Source organism: Neoarius graeffei, chromosome 8, assembly GCF_027579695.1.
Source record: "Neoarius graeffei isolate fNeoGra1 chromosome 8, fNeoGra1.pri, whole genome shotgun sequence".
NCBI classification, from domain to species: Eukaryota; Metazoa; Chordata; class Actinopteri; order Siluriformes; family Ariidae; genus Neoarius; species Neoarius graeffei.
The window spans coordinates 76,148,651-76,168,398 of record NC_083576.1 but is presented as its reverse complement, the minus strand read 5'-3'; the positions used below and the strand labels follow the sequence as shown (position 1 = coordinate 76,168,398).

Below are 19,748 nucleotides of genomic sequence, written 5' to 3'. Positions count from 1 at the left end.
CTGAATGACTCAATTTTGTATAAATAGGGGACTACATAGGCGGCAAAATGTAGTTTTTTTCCCCTGCCATGGAAGTGCACTTGTATACCGAGGAGGAAGCAATTTGCATTACAGCTGTGAATGAGGATTCAAAATGGCGGCTCGGCTCGGTTTTCCCTTTCGGGCGCTCTCGTTTTCTGTTACAATTTGGTAAAGAAAAAAATAAATATATTATTTACCAGCTTAAGGTCGGTCCGTATGGTGAAATACTGTGACCTCGGCCTTGAATACTGAGGCCCAGAGGGCCTCGGTCAGTACATTCAAGACCTCGGTCACGGTATTTCACGATACAGACCTCCCAGCTGGTAAATAACATATATATATTTATTTATACTACTCATGTTATTTGTTATCAACGTATATATACACCATATTTTTCTTAATTTTAATTTTACATTCTATATTTTCTCATTTTGTCACTTGATTTTATGGACCACAATGGAAATAAATGTTTTCACTTTCTTGTGTCATCCATGTATTTTTAATGTGTTTACAACTGTTTGTATGCATTTACATTGAATTTACTAAATAAAATCAATCAATCAAAGGTTCTGACTGCAAAGTTGAATTCTGGGCAAAATGTTCTATTTCTACTGCTGTTGGAGTTTTGAGATGCTTCGCTGCTGCACACACACACACACACACACACACACACTGTGTATCCTGTGTGTAAATGCTTTGCTGAGATAAAAAGTGTCCCGCGTTTTACGATTCCGGAGATCGCCAAAACAAGTGAGCAACAATATCATGTGACCACCGTGGGGCGTTTGACCTACTTTTAACCAAAACAAATCGGTGTGGGGGTGGCACGGTGGTGTAGTGGTTAGCGCTGTCGCCTCACAGCAAGAAGGTCCGGGTTCGAGCCCCGTGGCCGGCGAGGGCCTTTCTGTGTGGAGTTTGCATGTTCTCCCCGTGTCCGCGTGGGTTTCCTCCGGGTGCTCCGGTTTCCCCCACAGTCCAAAGACATGCAGGTTAGGTTAACTGGTGACTCTAAATTGACCGTAGGTGTGAATGTGAGTGTGAATGGTTGTCTGTCTCTATGTGTGAGCCCTGTGATGACCTGGCGACTTGTCCAGGGTGTACCCCGCCTTTCGCCCATAGTCAGCTGGGATAGGCTCCAGCTTGCCTGCGACCCTGTAGAAGGATAAAGCGGCTAGAGATAATGAGATGAGAAGTCGGTGTGGGTAAACATGGCGGACTCAGCTCTCATGCCATCTAAAAGCCAGCGGAAAAGAAAAGGAAAGCCTGCCTAGTGACTGCAACTGTAAGATAGAGCAAGGTTCAATGACGTCATTTTTCTGGACAGATAACTAAATCATTCTAGCTAGTGCTTAGCTATAGCTTTAGAATGCATGGGCTCGACTCCACGGTAGCGAGTATGGAGTTACACACTTAATGTTTTGATCTTACAGAGAAAGAAACACCACAAAAGCACTAACAGAGAAAAGATATATTCATCTTTTGTTTCACAGATCTATCTGCGAACATCAACCACAAATTCCATCCGTGTCTCAAAACTCTCTGAAGTCGATGCAGAGTCACGATGTTTTCCGCGCGTCGCCATTTTGGTGTGACGCAGTTCCATAGTTATGCTAATTAGTTAAAGCACCTCGTGTTCAGCCATTTCCGTAGGGCCGTACTCCTACTGTTTACCTCAAGAGGGAGGAAAACGGTCCCAAAACAGAGAAAAGCGACCTCAGGACATCAAAACGATCACATCTCGTACTGCATGATACTGTTTTTGCAGGACATAGCAAAATGCCATGCACAATAAAAAAATTTAACATTTCAGATGACTTTGCAGTCAGCACCTTTAAACAACATGTTTCTTATACAACCCCGATTCCAAAAAAGTTGGGACAAAGTACAAATTGTAAATAAAAACGGAATGCAATGATGTGGAAGTTTCAAAATTCCATATTTTATTCAGAATAGAACACAGATGACATATCAAATGTTTAAACTGAGAAAATGTATCATTTAAAGAGAAAAATTAGGTGATTTTAAATTTCATGACAACAACACATCTCAAAAAAGTTGGGACAAGGCCATGTTTACCACTGTGAGACATCCCCTTTTCTCTTTACAACAGTCTGTAAACGTCTGGGGGCTGAGGAGACAAGTTGCTCAAGTTTAGGGATAGGAATGTTAACCCATTCTTGTCTAATGTAGGATTCTAGTTGCTCAACTGTCTTAGGTCTTTTTTGTCGTATCTTCCGTTTTATGATGCGCCAAATGTTTTCTATGGGTGAAAGATCTGGACTGCAGGCTGGCCCGTTCAGTACCCGGACCCTTCTTCTACACAGCCATGATGCTGTAATTGATGCAGTATGTGGTTTGGCATTGTCATGTTGGAAAATGCAAGGTCTTCCCTGAAAGAGACGTCGTCTGGATGGGAGCACATGTTGCTCTAGAACCTGGATATACCTTTCAGCATTGATGGTGTCTTTCCAGATGTGTAAGCTGCCCATGCCACACGCACTAATGCAACCCCATACCATCAGAGATGCAGGTTTCTGAACTGAGCGCTGATAACAACTTGGGTCGTCCTTCTCCTCTTTAGTCCGAATGACACAGCGTCCCTGATTTCCATAAAGAACTTCAAATTTTGATTCGTCTGACCACAGAACAGTTTTCCACTTTGCCACAGTCCATTTTAAATGAGCCTTGGCCCAGAGAAGACGTCTGCGCTTCTGGATCATGTTTAGATACGGCTTCTTCTTTGAACTATAGAGTTTTAGCTGGCAACGGCGAATGGCACGGTGAATTGTGTTCACAGATGATGTTCTCTGGAAATATTCCTGAGCCCATTTTGTGATTTCCAATACAGAAGCATGCCTGTATGTGATGCAGTGCCGTCTAAGGGCCCGAAGATCACGGGCACCCAGTATGGTTTTCCGGCCTTGACCCTTACGCACAGATTCTTCCAGATTCTCTGAATCTTTTGATGATATTATGCGCTGTAGATGATGATATGCTCAAACTCTTTGCAATTTTACACTGTTGAACTCCTTTCTGATATTGCTCCACTATTTGTCGGCGCAGAATTAGGGGGATTGGTGATCCTCTTCCCATCTTTACTTCTGAGAGCCGCTGCCACTCCAAGATGCTCTTTTTATACCCAGTCATGTTAATGACCTATTGCCAATTGACCTAATGAGTTGCAATTTGGTCCTCCAGCTGTTCCTTTTTTGTACCTTTAACTTTTCCAGCCTCTTATTGCCCCTGTCCCAACTTTTTTGAGATGTGTTGCTGTCATGAAATTTCAAATGAGCCAATATTTGGCATGAAATTTCAAAATGTCTCACTTTTGACATTTGATATGTTGTCTATGTTCTATTGTGAATACAATATCAGTTTTTGAGATTTGTAAATTATTGCATTCCGTTTTTATTTACAATTTGTACTTTGTCCCAACTTTTTTGGAATCGGGGTTGTAAATCTGTTTATTATTAGTCTTAGTTTATATGGTGCATTCGCCATATAAGGCCTTGTGTGTGCGCTGTTACTATAGAAACAATAAAATATTAGAACGAGCGCATTAATATAAACATGTCGGTCATGTCATAGCCGGAACTACTACCCGAGTCTTCCTGTTATACAACAATAACGCACGACTTCTGATCAGATTCAAGTATTCAACTGATTTCTGGTATAAATCTGTTTATTATTAGTCTTTGATTGTTTGGTGTGTCCACCAGACAAATCCCTCCCTGTGTCCGAAATCACTCCCTACTCACTATATAGTGGACTATATAGTGAGTTGACCATTTTGTAGTGCTGTCCAAATGTATCGTGAGGATTATTACACCCTATATAGCGGACTCATAGTATCCCACAATGCACCGTGAAAAATAGTGTACAACCGATGGTCACTAACCAAGCAATATATCCCATCATGCATTGCAGTCGCACATTTTCCCAGAGCTGTAAAAGCTGTTTCATTAACCCCTTCAATGCCCTTGGATGAGTCACGTACGTCATGAAATCTTTTACCGCTGTGCCTCATGACATATGCTACTCGTCATAAGCACCTCCTTTTTATGTACCTTACATGGCACATTACTTTTACTTCACAGTGGCACATATGAATTACAGTCAATGCCTAAAACATTCTTCCATCATAAGGCACAACGGTAAAAGATTTCATGACGTACGTCCTGTGCAGGAAGACCCATATGGACAGTTGAACATCACACTTGGAGGACGCTCTGGACACTTATAGTAGTGCTTTTATGTCTGAGGACTACAGTTGACTTGCTAACTTTAGGACTGCGGTTGTCATGAACAGTTTTGCACTCAAGTTTCCATCAATGAAGAGTTTATAACATCAACAAAACTGACTTCATGTTAAAACTGTTAATGTTATAGTCTGTCTGTTGTTGCCCAAATGAGGATGGGTTCCCTTTTGAGTCTGGTTCTTCTCGAGGTTTCTTCCTCACGTTGTCTGAGGGAGTTTTTCCTTGCCACCGTCGCCACAGGCTTGCTCATCGGGGATAGATTAAGGATAAAAGTAGCTCATGTCTTGGGTCACTCAGATTCTGTAAAGCTGCTTTGGGGCAATGTCTATTGTTAAAAGCGCTATACAAACAGACTTGACTTGATGTGACTCGTCCAAGGGCATTGAAGGGGTTAAGTATTTTAGACTGAATATAGCAGTAGTTTGTTTTTCCTTATGACAACAGGCACAAGACAAATTTATAAGTTGTGGCACGAAAATGGCAATAAGTGTTGGGGTGAATGGACGGAGGAAGAAACACATTATAAATGGACATTCAAGTACAATTATAAATAGTAAGAGAATAGAAAATAAGCTAAAATAGAATGATGGATAAAATACAAGAATAAAAGTTAGAGTGCAGAGCGAGGAATTAATCCAAAGCCTCAAATTTGATTTAATAAAAAGCAGCGGCAAAGAAGAAAAGTATTCAGCCTTGATTTAAAAGAACTGAAAGCTGCAGGTACTTTGTATTGATTAATGTGGGAAATGCGCTCAGTATAATATGGATTTATCACAAAAACACATGCGTGTATTAATTATTTTGAAAACCCACCAGCCAACTGATCTGGCACGTTTTAATTGTGCGACAGTAATGACGTAAATAACGGCGCGGCGGAGTAGTGTCCGAAAGTGGTTTTTTTTTTCATTTTACCGATGAGCTCACTATATAGTCCTCTATATAGTAATTCCCTATATAGTGAGTAGGGAGTCGTGAACGAGTGAGTGATTTTGGACACAGCCCGTGTATGAGTTGTTACTATAGAAACAATAACATTTTAGGCACAATAATTCTGATGTCTTCAGATCAGATTTAAAGCATACTTGTGGATTTCTGGACTTTTTTTTTTGGTTCCTTGGTACATTGCGATTCTTGTCTTCACAAATCTGCAGCAAGAGCCACTTTCCTGTAATAATCACTGTGGGTGCAAGAAACTGTGACTACAATCTGGAAAAAAAAAAAAAAAGCCAAATGAAATGCAGACAGTCTAGAAATTGCCCTGATGCGCAAACTCAGCCGTTCAGATGTAAGACAGAGGATCTACACCAACAATGGAAACCTTTATCCAACATTATTATTATCATTCAGAAATATAACAAGGGAGCAATATGTCATGCCTGCACTTCAAGCGACGTTGCTCAGCTCATGCCGATTTGGAAATGTATACCCACACTGTGGTGCTTTTATAAACACCTCTCACAAATTCACCACCCGTCATTCACACATCTGACAACGGATCACTGTAACCGCCATGTGGCCTGATTCATGGTTGCATGTTGCACTGTTTTGTACATCTAACATCTTGTCTTATTGACATGCTCAAGTAAAAAAAAAAAAAAAAAGGGACCCTATGGGTACATGTGGCTACTGCTTATAAATAAAATTGTTTTCTGATCCCATGTCCATACAGTAAATACAGCATATATATTTACTCTATGAAGCAGTAGCCACAAAAATGAAGCATAATTCAAAAATGAACAATTTAAAAAAATCACAGAAGTAAAATATACCAAGTGTCTGTACTTTATATTATTCTACTCTTACCTTAGCCTAGTAAACTAGACCCAACCGCCTAGCGGCCAAAAATATTTTTTGCCTAGCGAATGGGTCTAGCCTCACACCATATAAACAAAAACACCCCGGGCATCAAATTGTGCCCGCCAATCACAACGCAAGGTTTTTGTTTGGATTCTTTGGGCGGGCTTTTGCAGGAGTGACGACAAAGCTGCGCGACGCTGGAGAAAGCACAGCAGGAAAGATGGCTACGGCTAGTGAACAGCGCGCGTTTGACTCCGCTTTGGAATCAGTTTTAGAAGAATTAGACTTGGAGTTTTCGTTGAAACATGAGCAGGAAGAGGCTCTCCGCTCATTCCTTTTCAAGAAGGACGTTTTCGCTGTTTTGCCGACCGGCTATGGCAAAAGTCTGATCTACCAGCTGGCTCCGCTCGTAGCCAAAAGGATGGGGCTAGTTTGTGCAGTATGAAGAATTAATAAACAGCTTTGAAACATTACTTTTTGATTGTTTCTTATTTTCCCGTTATTTTAAATTTAAGGGAAATTATTTCACCAAACACCACTAAATAAAAACTCTCAAAAACAGTTTAAGCAAACCCTTGAAAAACACTTGGGGAAAAAAAAACGTGTATGTGGTACAGACTCCAAACTTGTGGTCATTATCTCCAAACTCCTTAATATCTAGAACCTGTTTATTAATTAATACGCATTTTGAAAAATTATTTAATTTCAAGGCCTCCCCCACTGCTTTCTGTCGCTCTGACTACGTCACAGTCACTGTTGCGCTGATTGGTCAGAGCGTTGGCCTATACGCACAGAGACAGTTTGAAAGACAGCGGTTTGTTCCTCCTACACCCTTCGGAAATGTCTACGGATCGAGGCCAGACTAAATATTCACATTTAGTCTGGCTTGCCAGGCTACTCTTACCTCTTACAGTTTTCGAAACTGAAACCTTCGAACCGAGACTGACATCCACAGAGGTGGACAAAGTACCCAACTTCATTACTTAAGTCAAAGTACAGATCCCGCTGGTCATATGTTACTCCGATACAACTGAAAGTTGTCCAGTCAAATTTTTACTTAAGTTAAAGTACTGAAGTACTTGCTTTTAAAAAAAACTTACACTACCGTTGAAAAGTTTGGGGTCACTTTGAAATGTCCTTATTTTTGAAAGAAAAGCACTGTTCTTTTCAATGAAGATCACTTTAAACTAATCAGAAATGCACTCTATACATTGCTAATGTGGTAAATGACTATTCTAGCTGCAAATGTCTGGTTTTTGGTGCAATATCTCCATAGGTGTATAGAGGCCCATTTCCAGCAACTCTCACTCCAGTGTTCTAATCAGGGCTTTGAACCGGTTCAAGGAACGAAAACGAAAACCGGGAACTTTTTCTATTTCACATGGAACAGAAACGAAACCAGAAACTTTATTATTTTTTATGTTCCGGAACAGAAATGCTTATTAAAAATAATGGTAACCGGTTAATACCGGTTTTTATTTCGTTCCTCAAAGTTTCTGTAGCCTACAAATAAAAAAAGTCATTCTTCTCCTGCGCAAGTTTCTATGACCCGCTGGGGTTCACTTCCTGTGTGACGTTCGCTGATTGAATGGAGAGAGCGGGAAGGTGGACTACTAGTGAGTAAGTGCATTACTGAGTGTCTCTGAGCAAAGAAGAGCCTGAACGATGCAACCTCCCTATTGGCTGTTTATTGGCTGTTTGTAAAAATGTATCAGTTGTTGCCCTTCCCACGGGAATCATCGCGGGCTCGAGGGACGAGACCTGACGAGTTAGTTCATTGGTAGCAGAACAAAATGTCTGGACACAAATCGGGTTTTCAGAAAAGGAAAGAAAATAAACGGAGGGTCGAAAATACAAAAAAGGAGGCAGAAAATGCAAAACGAGTTTTAAGGTAGGACAAATGGTTACTTTTCTGAGGCAGCCCACCGTGGCTGCCTGCAGGCTTATTTATTATAGCCCATTTAGTTAAAGTAGTTGATATAAAATGTTTATAGTTATAGTTATGTGATGGTTGTCCTGATTTAGACTGTTTTTTTTTTGGGGGGGGGGGGGGGGGGTTGCGTGATGTTGCACCCGGGTCCAGATTAGGGCAGAACCGGCCCTGGCTACATTTCAGCTGTAGTTTGTTATGTATGTATGTACTTGCATAGATGTGTACTTCCAATATGGCGCCTAACAAAATCTCGCGGCGCGGTGACGTCATGCGGTAGCCCTCTATAGGGCCTGACTAGCCTTTGGTAACACACTAAACGAATTCTCTTTCATTTTTGGCACTTTTTCTGTTTGTGTAGATGGGAAGACGTATTGAGAATCCAAATCGCCAACATTTGAAATAATAATTGTTTTGAATTATTTCTTGTCTTATTTAATGAAGGTTGTAATAGAATTAGCCTACATTTGGCTTAAGCTGGATGAGACAGAGACATAATTTTATAGCCATTTGTTAAACAGCTGACAGGGAACGTAATTAACCGTTCCGGGAACGAAATTTTTTTGTTCTAACCGGTTCGGGAACGTCTATTTAATGGTGGAACCCAAAACCGGAAACGTTAAAATTCCGTTTCTGTTCGGAACGAACCAATAGGAAAAAAATTCCGGTTCAAAGCCCTGGTTCTAATGGTACAATGTGTTTGCTCATTGCCTCAGAAGGCTAATGGATGATTAGAAAACCCTTGTACAATCATGTTAGCACAGCTGAAAACAGTTGAGCTCTTTAGAGAAGCTATAAAACTGACCTTCCTTTGAGCAGATTGAGTTTCTGGAGCATCACATTTGTGGGGTCGATTAAATGCTCAAAATGGCCAGAAAAATGTCTCGACTATATTTTCTATTCATTTTACAACTTGGTGGTAAATAGAAGTGTGACTTTTCATGGAAAACACAAAATTGTCTGGGTGACCCCAAACTTTTGAACGGTAGTGTAAGTATTAAAAGTACATTTTCTGTCAATGCATTGTTGTATTATTGCCACAACGCTTACAAAACCTCATGCCTCTGAAGCAACCGACTAGATTTACAAAATGAACGCATGCTGTGCCGCCATGGTGGTTTAACGTTAAGCTAGCTAGTCAGTGAAGCTCCACCTGACATGCTAGCAAACTCTTTTCTAACTCAAAATCATATTGGGTAGCTAACGTTACTAGAAAAGAAAGATTTCTACATTCTGTTTATTTGGCAAGATTATGCTAAAACAGAACAGGATAACCGGCTACAGATAATGGATGGATGGATGGATGTTAAAACATATTTCTGAAAGGACTCTGGATAAGTTAACGTTATTCATATTAGCGTAACTCTGTTTTTACATGCTAACTAACAGTGTCCAAGTTAACTAGCTACGTGTTAACGTTAGCCGTGGACAAGGCTACGGCAACTTGGTGGGCAAATCCATAGAAAGTCATTTGACTAACCAGACTGCATAGCTATGTTTGCAACATTATCGCTAGCTCTAAAAGCACAGACAACTTCATTGCAAGCTTTCTCTTGGAATAAAACGTTTATATACCTCAATATGCTTCCGCAGGTTGGACGGAGAGTTTTTGTAGGCCGTGATGTGGTTTGTTTCAGCAAACAAAGCAAAAATTTAAAACAAAACGAATCTTTCATCTCATCTCATCATCTCTAGCCGCTTTATCCTGTTCTACAGGGTCGCAGGCAAGCTGGAGCCTATCCCAGCTGACTACGGGTGAAAGGCGGGGTACACCCTGGACAAGTCGCCAGGTCATCACAGGGCTGACACATAGACACAGACAACCATTCACACTCACATTCACACCTACGGTCAATTTAGAGTCACCAGTTAGCCTAACCTGCATGTCTTTGGACTGTGGGGGAAACCGGAGCACCCGGAGGAAACCCACGCGGACACGGGGAGAACATGCAAACTCCGCACAGAAAGGCCCTCGCCGGCCACGGGGCTCGAACCCGGACCTTCTTGCTGTGAGGCGACAGCGCTAACCACTACACCACCGTGCCGCCCACGAATCTTTCATCTTTTCAGAAAACTGAAACATGGGTTCATGCACCATGAGTGCGTGCATTCTCCAGAAGAACCGCCTCCTTCCATGTGACCATCAACTGATTGTGTTTAAATAACGCTGCTGAGAAATCACTGATGTTGATTTTATACAGTCTATGAATGTGACGTGATCCTAGTGATTACTGATAGGCTGTTTCAGTGTCACCTGGGGAAAAAAAAAACAATCACGTTTTAGAAAAGAAAAGAAAAAAACACCCACTTTCTAAGCTATTTCATAGTAACGAGTAACGAGGACCTTGATAGAAATGTAGTGGAGTGAAAAGTACGATATTTGTCTTTCAAATGTACTGAAGTTACAGTCATAAGTTTCAAAAAAAAAAATACTCAAGTAAAGTACAGAGACTCAAAAAGTGTACTTAAGCACAGTACTCAAGTAAATGTACTTCGTTACTGTCCACCTCTGGACATGCACACGCTGTCGCCATGACCCAAACTCTTATTTCCCGGAAATGGCTCGGCACTAGAGCTCAGTGGTCTCAATACTCTTTTCGACAACTTCCTGTAACAACTCGGAAATGCGTCATGTCTACATCACACATGGGACTGCTGGCCGAAGAAAGCGAGGAAAGGAGTATATTTTAAAATAGGAACGCACTTTCCCTCGGTAATAAGCATAAACATGTCTGAAAGCGATTTCTTTAGTCTAGTCCATTTATTTCGAATGGTGAACCGAATTGTATACACTCACTGGCCATTTTAATCGGAACACGTGTATACGCATGCGTATGTGCAGTGCGCTATTGTTACACTCATTCTTACAACACGATGACATAGTGGCTACAGCCTCTATGAGGCAGGAGCCACAAAAAGTCCTATTCCCACTTGCCCTAATTATTCTCCAAACACTCCCTATCACTCCGCAGAGAGCCGTCAGAGACGAAGCTGCCGAGTTGCTCTGAAAGGCCAGATCAATCTTGTTGGCTTAAACTTTAAGTGGAGGCATTAAATCTTCTGACGCGTTATTACTTCTCAATTTGTCCTGCATAAGAAGAGGAAAATCTCTGCCAGAGGTGCTAAATATGGATAGACAGGCGTTAAACACTGTTACACCCACTCCACTGAGGTGATATAGAAGCACAGTTAGTTAGAATAACGCGACTGAAATAGGAAGTGGCATAAAGAGTGCATCAATCTCAATATTTATTCAATAAGGATTAACTCCCAGGGCATGTGGAGAGTCACTTTTGTCACTACAGACCTCGACAAGAACAACAGCAACAACAAGAGAGAAATGGTACGAGTCTGAATTTATAATGTCTGAATGATCAATTGGTCAGTTAGGTGTTTGTAACTGGAGTTAAACAAGCAGATGAAAAAAAAATAGGTTCACATCTGTAAACCTACACTTTAGCCCTATTTGGACAGGATTAAATTTACATATGCCCCTTTTCCACCAAAGCAGTTCCAGGGCTGGTTCGGGGCCAGTGCTTAGTTTGGAACCGGGTTTTCTGTTTCCACTGACAAAGAACTGGCTCTGGGGCCAGAAAAACCGGTTCCAGGCTAGCACCAACTCTCTGCTGGGCCAGAGGAAAGAACCGCTTACGTCAGCGGGGGGGCGGAGTTGTTAAGACCAACAACAATAACAAGACCGCGAAAGGTCGCCATTTTTAAGCGCCGAGAAGCAGCAGCTGTACAAACGCGAAGTCATCCATTATTATTGTTGTTGTTGGTTTTGCTTCAATATTCGCGCCAAGGTTTATGCAAACATAGCGACGTAACTGACGTACACAGCGACGTAATGACGTGACTCCCCTTAGCACCGCGAGCTATGGAAAAGCAAACTGGTTCTCATCTGGCTCGCAAGTTGAACGAGTTGTGAACCAGCACCAGCACCGGCCCTGAACCAGCCCTGGAACTGATTTGGTGGAAAAGGGGTAATAGAGTCCTGGAGTAATTTCACAGCTGTTAGCGAACCATCCATTTTGGTCACGTTGGTGTTTTTTTTTTTTGTCCTTCTCTGAGAAAATTACAGGCCGAACTCAGCAGCCGTCTGATGACTTCGGAGTCCAACACTTAAATCACTGTGTTCCTCCTCAGCACATAGTTTGCACCAGCATCGTGCTCAAGTAGGAGTGCTGAGCGAAGAATCAAATCTTACGTTGTAGAAGTGATTCAGAAGATAATATACATAGTTCCAGTTTGATTTATTTATTTATCATCTCATTATCTCTAGCCGCTTTATCCTGTTCTACAGGGTCGCAGGCAAGCTGGAGCCTATCCCAGCTGACTACGGGCGAAAGGCGGGGTACACCCTGGACAAGTCGCCAGGTCATCACAGGGCTGACACATAGACACAGACAACCATTCACACTCACATTCACACCTACGGTCAATTTAGAGTCACCAGTTAACCTAACCTGCATGTCTTTGGACTGTGGGGGAAACCGGAGCACCCGGAGGAAACCCACGCGGACACGGGGAGAACATGCAAACTCCGCACAGAAAGGCCCTCGCCGGCCCCGGGGCTCGAACCCAGGACCTTCTTGCTGTGAGGCGACAGCGCTAACCACTACACCACCGTGCCGCCCTTATTTATTTATTTATTTATTTATTTGTTCAGGTTCAGTCAGAGTTCAGTAAACTCCCCTTTTAGTTTAGTTTTAGTCCCCTTTTCGTCATTTATTTATTCATTTATTCATCTTATTGGCAGCTGAATTGCATCTAGTTGTCTTCCTTCTTGCTCTTGTGAAGGCATGAGCTATTCTCGAAGCTGTCTGATGTCTCTGCGTTTTTGGTAGAAGGGCTTGAGTTGTCATAAAAATGGATTTGAATCTTGCTGTGAGAATTTAAAACCGCTCCCTGTGTCTGTTTGGAAAAACATTAAGTCAGCGGGCATCTTAAGGTCTGTGAGAAGAAAATGCAGGAGAAAGCGGTTGCGTTCACTGACGAATCATGAACCTTCCTTCAATCTCAAGACCTGTGGAAGTCGTGCCTTTTGTATTGCTGTTCCTCAACTGTGGAACAACTTACCAGAAGACATCAAGGACTGTACTAACATCGAGTGCTTTAAACAAAAACTCAAGACGCATTTGTTTAATCAGGCCTTTGAATTGTAATTTTTTTTGTCTCCAGCGCTATTGAACTCATGGAAATGGCGTTTTATAAGTTGATTATCATCATATTGATGCCTGAGCCTGAAAACAGGTAAAAACAGAGTATAGGATCATTTCTTCTCTCTCGCGTCCTTTCCGGTAGCAGTATACGGACTTCGTCTACTTGTCACCACTGCGGTATCGTGTGGCGCATCGGTTCCTCCATATGCGGAAGCCATATCTTATCTCCTAGTCTGTACTACCATCCATCCATCCATTATCTGAAGCCTCTTATCCTGTTCTACAGGGTCGCAGGCAAGCTGGAGCCTATCCCAGCTGACCATGGGCGAGAGGCGGGGTACACCCTGGACAAGTTGCCAGATCATCGCAGGGCTGACACAGAGACAAACAACCATTCACACTCACATTCACACCAACGGTTAATTTAGAGCCACCAGTTAACCTAACCTGCATGTCTTTGGACTGTCAGGGAAACTGGAGCACCCAGAGGAAACCCACGCAGACACTGGGAGAACATACAAACTCCACACAGAAAGGCCCCAGCTGGCCGCTGGGCTCGAACCCAGGACCTTCTTGCTGTGAGGTGACAGTGCTAACCACTACACCACTGTGATGCCCCAGTCTGTACTACCATTAATACTAATAATACTATTATTAGGAAGGATAGGAAGAATAGCTGGGTCTGTGCCCAGCTAATGGGGATCCTAATAAACTAATAAACTAATAACTATAAACTGCGAGGCTGCACCCGAGATGCCGACACTGCCTTGGCGAGAAGCTCTGCATCCCTCGGCGAGAAGCTCTGTCAGTCGGCAACAGAGCATAGCTGAGATGGTCGCAGAGATGACTCGTTGCTTAATGCTGGAGCTGATGTTGAGTTGACAGTCAGAACCACCAGTTGCATGTTGGCCGTTGGCTCGCTAGGAGCTCATCCGCCCTTTGACAGGTCTTGTTTTTAATCCTGTCAGGTGACGTGCCACCCTCCTCACCAGTATACACTGGTGTGGGGGTTGGGAGGTTTAGACGCCGACCACCCGTCCATGCGGCAGGTAGTACTGGGTTATAATGTTACCAGTAGCAGACTCCTGTCTGACCTGACAATAATTATCATCATCATTATCATCATTTTAGTTATGCTGTCATAGTTAGTCTTGCCGGAGTCCCTGCTTGTACTCAGTGCAAAATGTTTACTGTTCTTAACCATTAGGTGACACCGGGCATACCTAACAACCTATGCTTTCTCTCTCTCTCAAGTTACATGTTGATCCTGAGACACCAGTGATGCTCACCTCTTCTACATCTCGGACCTGCCTGATCCATCCTGATGCCCTACTTCTGGCTGGAGTCTCATCACATTGCTCCTATGGAGGACGGCCCCATATGGACAATCAAAAGACACACTTAGAAGATGGTTCTGTTCACTTACAGTTTTACTACAAGTGCGACGATAACTTTAGGACTGCGGTTGTCATGCAAGGCCGGATTAACTATATGGGCCTGCGGCACAGTGCCCAGGGGCACTAACCACTCACAGCCAGTGGGGGGGCACCACATGACAGAAACTTTAAAAATATTTTTCGTGAATGTTTGTACACTTAAAATGGTTATACACTTGACATTGTTAAATAGTCATATATAATTCATTATGAACACTAATTTCATAAGAACAACAACAATAATCATAATTCTGATTTCTGAGCAAGAGTGGCCTATGTGACCATTAACCCCCCTTTCCTCAACCTGTCAGTTGAGCCAGTCCACCTACGGTGAAATGTATCAATTTTTTAAAAACCGCGGTAGAAATGAAAAATGGACAGACATCAATTGAGTGGTTGTGCGAAAAGAAAATTAAAAAAAGAGAAAGACTCCAGGTGTGTAGCCGCAATTAAAAATGTTCCAGTGTTAGATCGTTTTTTTATAAAAACATCGACGACTGCTGTCACTACCAGCGCTGAAGCCGAAGCTAGTGAAATCAGCGATGCTAGTGAGGGAGATGGCCCTGCTAGCACTAGCCGGGGAGATGCTACAACCACAGCCAGTGTTAGCCGAGGGGTCGGCGACGATGAGGATCCCCTTGAGGAAGATGGGAGCGAGGGAGACCCCGGGGAGGAGGATATGTGCGAAGCCACTTTAAGCCAGGTAGAGATCAGTTCACACCATGGTGACGAGAAGGAAGACGAGGGATGTTATTTGAATTTATATTTCGAATTGAGACATTTGAATACGTTGCCTAGATCGATGCTATTTTAATTGATACACATTTTGAATTGATGCATTTGAATATGCCGTATTGTATATAGATGGATGCTGTTTAAATTGCTGATGCTGTTTGAATTGATACACATTTTGAATTGAGACATTTTAATATGAATAGAATAGAGTATGGATGATTTGAAGGTTTTTACTGAGACATACAAATATATGCTGCTCATTTTTGAATAAGGGCGGCACGGTGGTGTAGTGGTTAGCGCTGTCGCCTCACAGCAAGAAGGTCCGGGTTCGAGCCCCGTGGCCGGTGAGGGCTTTTCTGTGCGGAGTTTGCATGTTCTCCCCGTGTCCGCGTGGGTTTCCTCCGGGTGCTCCGGTTTCCCCCACAGTCCAAAGACATGCAGGTTAGGTTAACTGGTGACTCTAAATTGACCGTAGGTGTGAATGTGAGTGTGAATGGTTGTCTATGTGTCAGCCCTGTGATGACCTGGCGACTTGTCCAGGGTGTACCCCGCCTTTCGCCCGTAGTCAGCTGGGATAGGCTCCAGCTCGCCTGCGACCCTGTAGAAGGATAAAGCAGCTAGAGATAATGAGATGAGATGAGATTTTTGAATAAGACATTTCAATATGCCTACATGCATATCGTTGGTTGTTTTCAGTGAATTTGATGGGCTGATGTAGCCTACTTAATACATTTTCAATGAGGAAGAATGACCTTGTTTATGTGTACTATTGTTTATGTATATGCTACTATTTTTGACAGCAAAGGGCAAGGTTTGTGAGTGTGTGCAGGAGGTTACTGAACACGTGTGCGCAGGGTGGTGGTGGTGGGGCACTTGAGGTATAGTGCCCAGGGGCACCGCATTGGCTTAATACGGCACTGTTGTCATGAACAGTTTTGCACTCAAGTCTCCATCAATAAACAGTCGATAACTTCAACAAAACAGACTTTATGCTAAAATTTCCTGGTTACACAGTTATACTTTGTGACTATACAGAACACAGTTATAGAAGTGAGTTATTTATAATCTGTTATCACCCAAAGGAGGATGGGTTCCCTTTTGAATCTGGTTCCTCTCAAGGTTTCTTCCTCGTGTCGTCTGAGGGAGCTTTCCCTTGCCACAGGCTTGCTCATCAGGGATAAATACATTTATTAGGGATAAAATTAGGTCATATAGGTTTAAAGTATTTAATTTTCTCTGACGCTGCTTTGTGACAATGTTTGTTGTTAAAGGCGTTATATAAATAAACTTGACTTGACAAGAGTGCTGGTCAGGGTGAATCTGGAGGATCTTCTGGAGAACGCTACGTGTGAAGCAGGAACACAGTCCATCACAGGGCGCCATGCTCACACACATTCACACCTCGGTGCAAATTAGGGCAGCCAATCCACCTATCTCCAGGATAACCCGTAGCATGGTGAACATGTGACGCTCCAGATACTTCAAGCTCAGGAGCTGTGAGGCAGCAGCACTACCCACCGCTCCACCATGCTGCCTGATTTATCCGTTTCATTTTTATGAAGCGATATAGGTTACTGAGTCAAAAAAAAAAGAACAAATATTTTACACCAAATATGTTTGAGCTAATTGTCCAAATTTGGGTTCATAAACCATCGCTGAAAAAAGTTTTTTTTTAATTTACTTTTTTAATAAATAAATAAATAAATAAATAAATAAATAGCCATGCATTTAATGAACTCCAATAGACTGTGCTATGTTAGCATTTAACGCCAATAAAAATCCTGTTGCCAGAGCAGAAATGAGAAACGTCTTTGTCTCCGCTGTTAGTGTTCTCCGGAGAAGCATAGCATAAAATTAGTACAGTGCTATGGAGAAAAAAAAAAATCAGCAGAAGATTTTAAAAAGAAAGATTGAAGATAACGGGATGCTTTAATCTACTGAAAAGGTGACGTGAAATGAGACAGGGTAACCTAGGAAACGAACCAAACAGGGCTGCAGGATGAAGGGAGTTGTGCCATGCTCCATCCTGTGTGGATATGTACATGTATATGTCTGAGTTATCACTCCAAAAAAAAAAAAAAAGCTGTTTTTCTCTCCCCAATAAAACAGTAAATGAGACGATCAGCATATTAATCTGGAATGATGTGCACAAGTGTCTTCAATATTAACTCACACAAGACCTGGAAGCTCCGCCCCTTCATGGAAGCCCTGCCCCTTGAACTAGTGCATCACCCTCACTTTCTATCCCAGTAAATGGAAAATGTTTTGAGTTTCATAATTTATTTAACAGTTATTCCACGAAATCGAGTCGTACATGAGCTGATAGCCAACAAGACGCGTAGCACCGAGTTGGCTCTAAGCCGTGTACGATGAGATTGAGTGGAATAACTGTTTTATTCTATCCACATTCACTGGATTTTGAAAAACGGAGCATTTTTTACAACCCCGATTCCAGAAAAGTTGGGACAAAGTACAAATTGTAAATAAAAATGGAATGAAATAATTTACAAATCTCAAAAACTGGTATTGTATTCACAATAGAACATAGACAACGTATCAAATGTCGAAAGTGAGACATTTTGAAATTTCATGTCAAATATTGGCTCATATGAAATTTCATGACAGCAACACATCTCAAAAAAGTTGGGACAGGGGCAATAAGAGGCTGGAAAAGTTAAAGGTACAAAAAAGGAACAGCTGGAGGACCAAATTGCAACTCATTAAGTCAATTGGCAATAGGTCATTAACATGACTGGGTATAAAAAGAGCATCTTGGAGTGGCAGCGGCTCTCAGAAGTAAAGATGGGAAGAGGATCACCAATCCCCCTAATTCTGCGCCGACAAATAGTGGAGCAATATCAGAAAGGAGTTCGACAGTGTAAAATTGCAAAGAGTTTGAACATATCATCATCTACAGTGCATAATATCATCAAAAGATTCAGAGAATCTGGAAGAATCTCTGTGCGTAAGGGTCAAGGCCGGAAAACCATACTGGGTGCCCGTGATCTTCGGGCCCTTAGACGGCACTGCATCACATACAGGCATGCTTCTGTATTGGAAATCACAAAATAGCTCAGGAATATTTCCAGAGAACATTATCTGTGAACACAATTCACCGTGCCATCCGCCGTTGCCAGCTAAAACTCTATAGTTCAAAGAAGCCGTATCTAAACATGATCCAGAAGCGCAGACGTCTTCTCTGGGCCAAGGCTCATTTAAAATGGACTGTGGCAAAGTGGAAAACTGGTCTGTGGTCAGACGAATCAAAATTTGAAGTTCTTTATGGAAATCAGGGACGCCGTGTCATTCGGACTAAAGAGGAGAAGGACGACCCGAGTTGTTATCAGCGCTCAGTTCAGAAGCCTGCATCTCTGATGGTATGGGGTTGCATTAGTGTGTGTGGCATGGGCAGCTTACACATCTGGAAAGACACCATCAATGCTGAAAGGTATATCCAGGTTCTAGAGCAACATATGCTCCCATCCAGACGACGTCTCTTTCAGGGAAGACCTTGCATTTTCCAACATGACAATGCCAAACCACATACTGCATCAATTACAGCATCATGGCTGCGTAGAAGAAGGGTCCGGGTACTGAACTGGCCAGCCTGCAGTCCAGATCTTTCACCCATAGAAAACATTTGGCGCATCATAAAACGGAAGATACGACAGAAAAGACCTAAGACAGTTGAGCAACTAGAATCCTACATTAGACAAGAATGGGTTAACATTCCTATCCCTAAACTTGAGCAACTTGTCTCCTCAGTCCCCAGACGTTTACAGACTGTTGTAAAGAGAAAAGGGGATGTCTCACAGTGGTAAACATGGCCTTGTCCCAACTTTGAGATGTGTTGTTGTCATGAAATTTAAAATCACGTAATTTTTCTCTTTAAATGATACATTTTCTCAGTTTAAACATTTGATATGTCATCTATGTTCTATTCTGAATAAAATATGGAATTTTGAAACTTCCACATCATTGCATTCCGTTTTTATTTACAATTTGTACTTTGTCCCAACTTTTTTGGAATCGGGGTTGTATTTTTTTGCAAATTCGATAAATAAAAACTTTATACAAAACGTCCGACAAAATCATTTCCGCTTAGAATGTAAACAAACCGGCGCAATGACAGGAGCGATTTGTGGAAAATGCTATATAATAATAATAATAATAATAATAATAATTCTTGGGGGCGGCACGGTGGTGTAGTGGTTAGCGCTGTCGCCTCACAGCAAGAAGGTCCGGGTTCGAGCCCCGTGGCCGGCGAGGGCCTTTCTGTGCGGAGTTTGCATGTTCTCCCCGTGTCCGCGTGGGTTTCCTCCGGGTGCTCCGGTTTCCCCCACAGTCCAAAGACATGCAGGTTAGGTTAACTGGTGACTCTAAATTGACCGTAGGTGTGAATGTGAGT

The 19,748-nt window shown here is 42.3% G+C and overlaps 1 protein-coding gene across 1 annotated transcript in view; it reads right to left on the bottom strand.

Annotated features, from left to right (window-relative positions):
* The window catches only part of shank2b (SH3 and multiple ankyrin repeat domains 2b), a 423,060-nt gene that overhangs the window by 27,527 nt on the left and 375,785 nt on the right, over window positions 1–19,748 (bottom strand). The gene's annotated exons all lie outside the window — the stretch shown is intronic.